The sequence below is a fragment of the Pan troglodytes genome, chromosome 1 (genome assembly GCF_028858775.2).
Source record: "Pan troglodytes isolate AG18354 chromosome 1, NHGRI_mPanTro3-v2.0_pri, whole genome shotgun sequence".
Lineage (NCBI taxonomy): Eukaryota > Metazoa > Chordata > Mammalia > Primates > Hominidae > Pan > Pan troglodytes.
In genome coordinates this window covers 106787582-106799688 of record NC_072398.2, presented here as the reverse complement: position 1 = coordinate 106799688, position 12107 = coordinate 106787582, and the positions used below count along the sequence as shown (strand labels likewise).

General features: G+C 41.9%; 1 protein-coding gene across 4 annotated transcripts in view; it reads right to left on the bottom strand.

Moving 5' to 3' along the window:
• The window catches only part of RNF115 (ring finger protein 115), an 82233-nt gene that overhangs the window by 69711 nt on the left and 415 nt on the right, over positions 1 to 12107 (bottom strand). The gene's annotated exons all lie outside the window — the stretch shown is intronic.

Sequence of the window (12107 nt, the reverse complement as noted above, 5' to 3'; positions counted from 1 at the left end):
TTTTTAATTATATATGTAGGGCCGGGTGTGGTGGCTCACGCCTATAACCCCAGCACTTTGGGAGGCCGAGGTGGGCGCACTTGAGGCCAGGAGTTCGAGACCAGCCTGGCCAACATGGTGAAACCCTGTCTCTACAAAGAATAAATAATAATACAAAAAAATTAGCCAGGTGTGGTGATGCACGCTTGTAATCTCAGCTACTTGGAAGGCTGAGGCACGAGCATCGCTTGAAGCACCCAGGAGGCAGAGGATACAGTGAGCCAAGATCACGCCACTGCACTGCAGCCTGGTTGACACTCTGTCTCACAAAAAAAAAAAAAAAATATATATATATATATATACACACACACACACACACACACATATATGTAGAAAAGCTGTATTACCTGTGGATTTCATTTCACTAAAGAGAGTATTTCAAAATACTTATAAGAAGAGGGCACTGAATCTGAGAGGTCTGAGAATTAACGGGCTAGAAGATCAGCATCATTGTAGGATACCTGCAGGTCTCAGTTAATCCAGCAAAAGGTAAGAAAGAGCATATAACTATAACTGTTTTTTCTTTGGAGAATGTAAATTCTAAGCATGGTGAAAGGTAAGCAAAATGAAACTTCTGGAAGATGGTACTATGGGTTAAAAGTCTATTCAAATCTGTACAACATCAAAGTGAGTGGCAAGGAGGTAAACATTACCTTGTCTACTAAGAAGTTTCCTGTGACACTTGTTCAAATTATCAAGGAGAGAGATTAATCTGTCTTAACAGATTTTCAAGGAAGACAAAACTAACTGGTCTGGCCAGGCGTGGTGGCTAACACCTATAATCCCAGCACTTTGGAAGGCCGAGGCAGGCGCATCACTTGCAAGGTCAGGAGTTTGAGACCAGCCTGGCCAACATGGTGAAACCCCGCCTCTACTAAAAATACAAAAATTAGCCAGGTGTGGTGGCGCACACCCATAATCTCAGTTACTCGGGAGGCTGAGGCACAAGAATTGCTTGAACGTGGGAGGCGGAGGTTGCAGTGAGCCAAGATTGCACCACTGCACTCCAGCCTGGGCGACAGAGTGAGGCTTCAGGTCTCAAAAAAAAAACAAAAAACAAAATCTAACTGGTCTGTTTTGGGAAAAGAGTCACCAACAGTCTACTTATCATACAAGAAAAGTATGCCTGGTTTAAAAATCACTGGCGCCAACTCACTTCTATCTTTTTTTAATTTTTTTTTAAGAGATGGGGTTTCGCCATATCACCCAGGCTGGTCTCAAACTCCTGAGCTCAAGTTATCCACCCACCTCAGCCTCCCAAAGTGCTGGGATTACAGGTGTTAGCCACCATACCTGTCCTACTTCTAACTGATATACATGCATCTGGGGACCTCTGAGAAACTCTGAACAGCAAACAATTGAAAAAAGAAATTTCTAAAAAAGAAAAATTTTTCAGCACCTAAACTTCTGTATGTGAAACTATAACAACAACCTAAAATGCTTCTAATACGGTAATGGCCCTATTTCTCTGCAAATAAGGATTGCTCATGATTCTTACACTGCCTTTCAATTAGGATTATACAGCTCCATTCCTCATTCAAGCTTCCAATACGTGCACCTAAGTATCATTTTACAATGGGATATACTTAGGTAAACTGAGACGGTCAGATGACTCAGCGAGAAGTCACCCGAAGAATTTTAGAACAAAGATTAATAACTCCAATATACCCTCTCAACCAAGAATTTGAAGAAACTAAAAGGTTAAACACAAAATTTCTGGAGCTTATGAAACTTCTGAGAGGTATAAGAGAAACACAGAAAGTAAAACTAAAAGTTAGGCTTGTTGTCTGCTTTTCATTTTGTTTTCAAACTGGGATTTCCAGCTGTCTTACTAAATTACATGCAGTGTTTCTATCTCAATTAATTCCCAACTGACAAAAAAATGTGGATAGTTTTCTTTTATAAGTTGCCCTTACAGTATGTAACTTGAGAGGGGTAATCCAATTCCTCTGGTCTCAGTAACTCCAAAGACAGAAAGTAACTCCAATAGATACTGCTATAATGGAATTGCAGCCACTAACTGAGCCCTAGTTCCTGTTCTAAACACTCTCTCCCATCAGAGGTTTGCCTAAAATTATACGGTCTCAATTTTCTTACTGAAAATTCACTGGGATCCCAAAATTAAAAATCAAACCTACACCAAAACAAAACCTTAAACACAATTAGCATAAGATGACACTGACTATCCCTCTATCTATCCCAGGGTTTCTCAACCTCAGCCCTCTTACCTTTTTGGGCCCAATATAATTCTTTGTTTTGAGGGGTCTATCCTGTGCACTGCAGCATGTTCAGCAGCATCTCTGGCCTCCACCCACTGCATGACAGTAGCAACCCTCCTCCAGCCCCTAGTTACAAAAATCAAAAATGTCTACAGGCTGGGTGTGGTGGCTCACACCTACCATCCAATACTTTGGGAGGCCGAAGCAGGACTGCTTGAGGCCAGGAGTTTGACACCAGCCTAGGCAACACAGTGAGACTCTGTCTCTACAAAAAATTAAAAAATTAGCCGGGTGTGGTGGTACAGCTAGTTGGGAGGCTGAGGTGGGAGGACTGCTTGAGCCCAGGAGGTGGAAGCCGCAGTGAGCCGTGATCACGCCACTGCACTCCAACCTGGGCAACAAAGTCAGACTCTGTCTCCAAAAAAAAGATAAAAAATTGTCTACAGACTTTGCCAAATGTTCCCTGGGAAACAAAACTACCTGAAATTGAAAACCACTGCTCTAGGCTATCTCATTTATTGCTCAGTAGGCTGTGAAGAGATCCAACCTGGCCAACATGGTGAAACCCTCGTCTCTACTAAAAATACAAAACTTAGCCAGGCGTGGTGGCAGGCGCCTGTAATCCCAGCTACTCGGGAGGCTGAGGCAGGAGAATCACTTGAAACTGTAAGGCAGAGGATGCAGTGAGCCGAGATCGTGCCACTGCACTCCAGCCTGGGTGAAAGAGGGAAACTCCGTTTAAAAAAAAAAAAAAAGAGGCAACTAAACATAAAGAAATACAAAGTGTTAGCACATCTAGTTGGTACTTCCCCCGAAAATACAAAAAATTTCTTCTGCAGTGAGTTCAATTTTCAGATTTTTTTCTTCCTTATACTGAAAAAGTCCCACAAATTTCCCCAATATATACATTTATATTTATCAGTAGAATTACAAGGATAAACTAGCCTCTACCTATAAGAATACATATTTATTTCTAGATATTGCAGTGAATATATGTACTTCACTGTACGTTCAAATTTCACATGGTAGCACCTACATTTTGTACCACTGTAGCCTTTTAAAGACATCAAAACACTGAAGTCATCACTTTTTAAATATAATTACTGGGTGTTCAACTCATATCAATCATTCAATTAAAAAATATTTAATTAGCAACTGCTATATAGCACCAGATAGACATCTCTCTGGGACCTTTCTAAGAATCATGCAACTTAGAAAGGTCAGTTGAGCTTAAACGGTCACAAAGTCTTTAAGAAATCTGCTTTTTAGCTACTTTTATTATGGGTGGTTTGAACATTTTCCTGTATTAGAGTTATTGCAAGTACAATACAATGATGAATGCCTTCTCTAGCACCTGGTAGAGCCAAACTAGATAACATTACTTATTGATAAGGAAAACATTTTATTAGATCAAAGAAGATGATAAAATAAGAAGATAGAGGGAGAGAAGCCTACTACATAGTTTCTTCAGGTGGAGCCTGAAAGCAAGCAGTCCTTAACCTGATCTCTTCATCTGGATTTAGGAAGATACCCTGATCTCCATAAAATACTTAAGAACCACCCTAGTCTCATCAATACCAAAAGTAGGTTACTCTGCATATGATTTATCTCACCTGTTTAATGATGACTCTACCAGATTTAATCACAAAAGGTAACATTCCCTGACCTTGATTTAATGGGGAAAGACAGATGGTAGGGTGTAGGAATGGAATAACACCTTTACACTCCATGACACAGCCCTCTGTGGTGTACTACCCAGTCATTCATCATCAATGTAGCATACTAACTCCATCAGTCTTGGCTTCACATTGTCTCTCAATAAGATAGGTAAGGTAGGAGTTCTGCTATGGTTTTGAAAATAATAATCTGAAGTTACTTTAAGTATTTATTCTATAATCTGATGACCAAAAAATCTACAATGGCATTTTACCCAATCCTACAGAAACTTAAAATCCTGAGGCTCCAGACTATATAATCGAAATCTCTGATTTTAAAATCCAAGTTTAGTACTCACAAAATTTTACTAAAGTTATTTCCACTGTAAATAGGAAAACACTTTTAATAAGGAGAAAGAAATTCCTAAACCAATACTCACTTGGAATGGAGACTTTTTTGAAACCTAACAGAAAACAATGCCACTAAATATGTTTTCATTTTAAAATTCCCTTCATGATTTCTCCTTATTTCTTAATATCCTCTTTCCAAATGAACCTTTTGTCCTCTTTTTGAATGGTTTTTTTTTTTTTTTTGAGATGGAGTCTCGCTCTTTTTGCGAGTGCAATGGCATGATCTCAGCTCACTGCAAGCTCCGCCTCCTGGGTTTTCAAGCGATTCTCCTGCCTCAGCCTCCCGAGCCCAGCTCAAATCACTAAATTGCTTAGATTAGAGGTGCCCACCACCACGCCAGGCTAATTTTTGTATTTTTAGTAGAGACAGGGGTTTCACCATGTTGGCCAGGCTGGTTTTGAAGTCCTGACCTCAGGTGATCCGCCCACCTTGGCCTCCCAAAGTGCTAGGATTACAGGCACTAGTCACCATGCCCGGCCCTCTTTTGTCCTCTTATCTGAGTGGATCCAACCCAAAGACACACAAAGCTAAAATTGATCAGGATTAGCAGTAAGGAGTGTTATTCTGTCAAATTAAATGAATTCAGCCTACATGTGGCTTTAAAAAAAAAGGTGAAATAATAAAGTAATTAAATTTAAAAAAGAAGAGAAGAGTTATTAAACCTTGCAACCTAGTCCCGTTGAACACAATTATGGCTCTGAAGCAGACCTTCCCATTGAATGGGTGAAGAAACCTAGTGAGAGCTCATTAAAAGCTGATGTAAACTCAATACCCAGCCTCTGGTGTTCAGTGAGGACAGCACTCATAGATGATGGGTTCTTTCTTTCTTTTTCTTTTCTTTTTTCTCTCCTCTCTCCCCTCTCTCTTCTCTCTCATCCAGACTGGGTCTCTGTTGCCCAGGCTGGAGTACAGTGGCACAACCATAGCTCACTGTAACCTCAAATATCCTGGGCTCAAGTAATTCTTCCACCTCAGCCTCCCAAGTAGCTAGGACTACAAGCACATGCCACCATACCCAGCTAATTTTTATTTTTTTTGTTGAGACAGGGTCTTGCTATGTTATCCAGGCTGGGACAACATTTTAAACAAAGGGAGACAGAGGTCTAAAAATAGATAATGCATAGGAGAATGGTGAGGTAAATGCTATGGCCAAGGCACAGGGCGTGTGGAGGAATGAGTTGGGTTTTTGAAGTTGATTAGATTAAATCATGGAGTCTTTTTCTTTTTTGAGATAAGCTCTTGCTCTGTCACCCAGACTGGAGTGTAATGGCACAATCACAGCTCACTGCAGCCTCGACCTCCCGGGCTTGAGCAATCTTCCCCAACTCAGCCTCCTGAGTAGCTAGGACCACAGACACACACCACCACCCCTGGCTAATTTTTTTAATTTTTGTAGAGATAGGGTCTCACTTTGTTGCCCAGGCTAGTGCCAAACTCCTGGGCTCAAGCAATCCCCTCCTGCCTTGGGTTCCCAAAGGGTTGGTATAACAGGTGTGAGCCACAGCATGCCCCAGTGAGGGATGGTTCTTGGTATCCAACTATCACAAGAGTCAGTACCCTCTTTGTTTACTTTGTTTTTATAAAATTTATCCATATCTGATTTTGACTGGGGTATTAAGCCTTTTTATATATTGACTATAAAAGGTTTTTAGGTTTTAGGTCCTTCATTTTGCTCTTTGTTTTCTATACATATTTTTTTGATTTTAGGTTTGGGGGCACATATGTACATTTGTTACATGGATAAACTGTGTCACTGGAATTTGGTGTACTGATTATTTCGTCACCCAGCAACTGACCATAGTACAAGATAGGTAGTTTTTTGACCCTCATCCTCCTCTTACCCTCACCACCTCAAGTAAGCCCTCGTGTCCATGTTTATGCCCATGTGTACTCAATGTTTAGCTCCCACTTTTAAGTGAGAACACGTGGTACTTGGCTTTCTGTTCCTGCTTTAATTCACTTAGGATAATGACCTCCAGCTGCATCCATGTTGCTGCAAAGGACATGATTTCGGTTTTGTTTTTTTTAAATAGCTGTATAGTATCCCATGATGTATATGTACCACATTTTCTTTATTAAGTCCACCACTGATGGGCATCTAGGTTGATTCCATGTCTTTGCTCTTGTGTATAGTGCCACAATAAACATACAAGTGCATGTGTCTTTTTGGTAAAACGATTTATATTCCTCTGGGTATATACCCAGTAATGGATTGCTGGGCAGAATGGTAGCTCCGTTTTAAGTTCTTTGGGAAATCAAACTGCCTTCCACAGTGGCTGAACTAATTTACATTCTCACCGGCAGTGTATAGGCATTCCCTTTTCTCCACAACCTTGCCAACAACTGTTATTCTTTGACTTTCTAATAATAGCTATTCTGACTGGTGTGAGATGGTATCTCGCTGTGGTTTTGGTTTGCATTTCTCTGACGATTAGTAATCCTGAGCATTTTTTCATATGCTTATTGGGCTGCATATATGTCTTCTTTTGAGAAGCACGTAGGCAAAAAAACCAAAATCATACCAACCACACTCTCAGATTATAGTGCAATTAAAATAGAAATCAATACTAAAAAGGTCTCTCAAAACTATACAATTACATGGAAATGAGATAACTTGTTCCTGAATGACTTTTCAGTAAAAAATGAAATTAAGGGAGAAATCAGAAAGTTCTTTGAAACTAATGAAAACAAAGATACAGCATACCAGAATCACTAGGATACAGTTAAAGCAGTATTAAGAGGAAAGTTTATAGCACTAAACACTTCCATCAAAAAGCTAGAAAGATCTCAAATTAACAACCTAACATCACACCTAGAGAAACTAGAAAAACAAGAACAAACCAACCCCAAAGCCAGCAGAAGAAATAACCAAAATCAGTGCTGAACTGAATGAAATTGAGATGCGAAAATCCATACAAATAAATGATAAACGAAACCAAAAGTTGGTTCTTTCAAAAAATAAAATTGATAGACCACTAGCTAGATTAATAAAGAAAAAAAGAGAGACGATCTAAATAAACACCATCAGAAATGACAAAACTGACATTACCACCAATCCCACAGAAATACAAAGAACCCTCAGAGACTATTACAAACACCTTTATGCACACAAACTAGAAAACCTAAAATTCCAGATAAATTCCTGGAAACATACAACCTCACAAGACTGAACCAGGAAGAAATTGAAATTCTGAACAGACCAATGACGAGTTCCAAAATTGAATCAGTAATAAAAAACCTGGCCAGGCCATGGCTCATGCCTACAATCCCAGCACTTTGGGAGGCAAAGGCAGGCGGATCGCTTGAGCCTAGGAGTTCAAGACCAGCCTGGGCAACATGACGAAACCTTATCTCTCAAAAAAAAAAAAAAAAAAAAAAACAGCCAGGTGTGGTAGCACATACCCGTAGGTCCAGCTACTCAGGAGGCTAAGGTGGGAGGATCACCTGAGTCTGGGAAGTCGAGGCTGCAGTGAGCCATGATCATGCCACTGAACTCCAGTATGGGCGACACAGTGAGACCCTGTCTCAAAAAATAATGAAAAATAAAAAACTTACCAATCAGAAAAGGCCCTGGACCAGACACGAAGAAGAGCTAGTACCAATCCTACTGAAATTATTCCAAAAAATCGAGGAGGGACTCTTCCCTAACCAATTCCATGAGGCCAGCAGCATTCTGATACCAAAACCTGGCAAAGACACAATGAAAAAAGAAAACTCCGGGCCAATATCCCTAATGAACACAGACACAAAAATTCTAAATAAAATACTAACAAACTGAACCAGCAGCACATTAAAAAGCTAATGCAGGCCAGTGTGGTGGCTCACACCTGTAATCTCAGCACTTTGGGGGGCCAAGGCAGGCAGATCACTTGAGGTCAGGATTTCAAAGCCAACCCGGCCAACACGGGGAAACCCCATCTCTACCAAAAATACAAAAATTAGCCAGGTCTAGTGGTGCAAACCTGTAATCCCAGGTATCTGGGAGGCTGAGGCACGAGAATCGCTTGAACCCAGGAGGCAGAGGTTGCAGTGAGCTGAGCTCGTTCCACTGCACTCCAGCCTGGGCTAAAGAGCAAGACTCTGCCTCAAAAAAATAAATAAATAAAAATTAAAAGCTAATCTACCACAATCAAGTAGTCTTTACGCCTGGGATGCAAGGTTAGTTCAACATAGGCAAATCAATAAATGTGATTCATCACATAAACAGAATTAAAAACAAATACCACATATCAGGCCAGCCGCAATAGCTCATGCCTGTAACCCCAGCACTTTGGGAGACTGAGGCAGGCAGATTGCTTAAGCCCAGAAATTTGAGACCAGCCGGGGCAACATGGCAAAATCCCATCTCTACAAAAAAGAAAAAAAAATTAGCCAGGCATGGTGGAACGCACCTATCTACTACTACTCAGGAGGATATAGTGGGAGGACACATTGAGCCCACAAATTCAAGAACAGCCTGGGCAACAAGACAGAATAAATTCTGTCTCTATTTAAAAAGAAAAAAAGAGGCCGGATGCGGTGGCTCACACCTGTAATCCCACCACTTTGGGAGGCCAAGGTGGGCATATCACAAGGTCGAGATGGAGACCATCCTGGCCAACATGGTGAAACCCCGTCTCTACTAAAAATACAAAAATTAGCTGGGCATGGTGGCACGTGCCTGTAGTCCCCACTACTTGGGAGGCCGAGGCAGGAGAATTGCTTGAACCCAGGAGGTGGAGGTTGTAGTGAACCGAGATCGCACCACTGCACTCCAGCCTGGTGACAGAGCGAGACTCAGTCTCAAAAAAAGAAAAAGGGAATATACTGTATATTTGAAAATTGCTAAGACAGATTTTAAGTGTTCTCACCACGCAAAAATAAGTATGTGAGGTAATGCATGTTAAACAGCTTGATTTAACCATTCAGTGTATACATATATCAAATCATGCTGTACACTATAAAAAATATAGTATACAACTTTTAGTTGTGAAAAAAACATGATTTATTAAATATTTCTCCCTTCTTCATCAACTCCCTCTTCCTTTTGCTACCTCACAGTCTTTGGAATTCTCAATCTGAAATGTACCCATCCCTCAAAACTCAATTTAAATCCCACTGGCCACACCAATGCTATGAAATTCCCCTCTCTGAATCCTAAAGCACATATCCTCATTCCCTTTATGCTGTTACTTTTTCTATGTTTGCCTTGTCTTTCCCCAAAAGCTGTAAGATCCTTAAGGGCAGGAGCCACATATCACTCCCTATCACCTCCAGGACACTCAGCAGAGAACTCTGGATATATTTAGGAAGAATCCGGTTATACTCAATTATGTTAGGCCTCAATTTACAAATCAGACATGACAAATAAATATCACACCAAAAAGATCAAGAAACTTCTCCAGGCATTAACTAAGGCTTAGAAAAACACCTATTCAGCTTTTCAAATTATCCCTTTGAAGTAAGGACTTAAAGGTGAGAAGAAAAGATATAATCAATTGGGGAAGTTTAGACTGTCTTCTCACTCTTTTTTTTTTTTTTTTGAGACAGGGTCTGGCTCTATTGCCCAGGCTGGAGTGCAATGGTGCGATCTCAGCTCACTGCAACCTCTGCTTCCTGGGGTCAGGCAATCCTCCTACCTCAGCCTCCTGAATAGCTGGGACTACAGGTGCATGCCACCACACACACAGCAAATTTTTTAATTTTTTGGTAGAGACGGGGTTTCTCCATGTTGCCCAGGCTAGTCTCGAACTCCTGAGCTCAAGCGATCTGCCTGCCTTGGACTCCCAAAGTATTGGGATTACAGGCCTGAGCCACCACGCCTGGCCAACTTCTCACTCTTAAAGGCAAAACAGTGAACAGCAACTTAAAAATCAAAAAAGCTAAGGATGGAATATTCAACAAGGCATCACATTCAACAACACACCACTGGTCACACACATACTGGCTGAATTCCAGACTCCCTCTCTATGTTAAAAGAGTTCTGCAGGCTCTGATGTTGGCTGGAAAAAAACTAGACACCTGCTCTTCCCAGCACTGAAATATGGCCAAAAAAAAAAAAAAAAACATAAACACACAGCAAAATCAGCAAACAAAACTAAGTAGCATTTAGGCGGGGAGCAGTGGCTCACGCCTGTAATCCCAGCACTCTGGGAGCCCGAGTCGGGTGGATCACTTGAGGTCAAGAGTTCGAGACCAGCCTGGCCAACATGGTGAAACTGCATCTCTACTAAAAACACAAAAATTAGCCAGGGTGTGGTGGTCGTGCACCTATAGTCCCAGCTACCCGGAGGCCGAGGCAGGAGACTCTCTTGAACCCGGCAGGTGGAGGTTGCAGTCAGCCGAAATCATGCTCCTGGGTGATAGACAGAGGCTGTCTCAAAAAAAAAAAAAAAAAGAAAAAAGAAAAACAGCTAAGTAGCATTTAGATGAAACTATGACTCTGAAGTAGGGGGTGCGGCAAGTAGAGAGGAAAGAATGTATCATAATGCCTTAAACAAAACTTTTGAGTGAGAGAAGACTATAAAACACCCTTTAAGCACTTACTCACTGGACTCCATTTGTGTTTCTAAGAAATAAGATATACAGACTCACTTCAGAAGGTTTTCTCCTACACTGTATCTGAGACACCATAAATATAAACATACATTATGTTGCCACTCTATCACAAGACTGAACCTGGACACTTGTAAGGAAAGGAACAACCATAAAGACAGTTGGCCAAGGACAGGATTGACATTCACCCTGGGGGAGCTCCTCGTAGTAGCTACAACCCAACCCAAAACAGCTTCTGGGTTTGTGATGCTGGTGCTGGCTAGTATGCTGCATAAATGTTGTTTGTTTTTGTAGAGAGGGGTCTCACTGTGTTGCCCAGGCTGGTCTCAAACTCCTGGCCTCAAGCAATCCTCCTGCCTCGTCCTCCCAAAGCACTGGGATTACAGACCTAAGCCACCGCGCCTGATCTACAAAAGTGTTTTCTTCCCAACCACAGCACTGCCTCTCAAGGGGCTAACACTCTGGCAGAAACTCGTGAAAACCAATTTCACGTCAGAGGAAGCATCCCCAACATTCTGTCCCGGCTCTTTTTCTTAGGTGAAGAAAGGGACAGGGCGGGGGGCGGAACAATGATATTAAAGACACTGGCAGCATGACAACCAAAATAAACGAAGTTGCAACAGTACGTCCTGCCTTCTTCCTAAAGCCATTTCCTTCAATAGTGATAGGAGTGCAGACCGTCTGCAAGTCATGAGTACGCTACTGTTTTCACTTTCACAAGGACCCTGGAAACCACTGAAGAGCAAAATCCCCCTTTTCGCCCCACAGATACCTTCCAACCCCCTTTCTGTGCTTCCTTCCCTAGAAAAAACCGAAGAGTGACAATCCTCAGCAATCCGCTATTTCGCTTCACTGACAAGGGAGGTGGCGGGGGCGGTGGGGGGTGAAAAGTGGAAAAGAACACAGAGGAAGGTGAGAAGACACAGTGGAAGAAGTGTGGGGGGAGGTCATCGTAGGAAAAAGACCAGGTATAAAAGAATGCAAGAAAATTGAGGGGAGAGTTATCAGAGGGAAACTTGCTAAGAAAAAAAAAAAAATTAAGGACACGGGAGGTAAAGAGGTGAGGTCAGGTGGAGCAGCCCAGGATGAATTAAGAGGTGGGCAGGAGGTACGGGGCCGAGGCCGTGATGCCCAGGGTTTAGGGCCGGCGGCTTAGAAGTGGGCAGCAGGTATTCGGCAGACCGATGTCCGGGGAGTCAATGATGTGCAGAAAGCTCCAGACCCAGTTCCGGGAAATCGGGGCCAGGA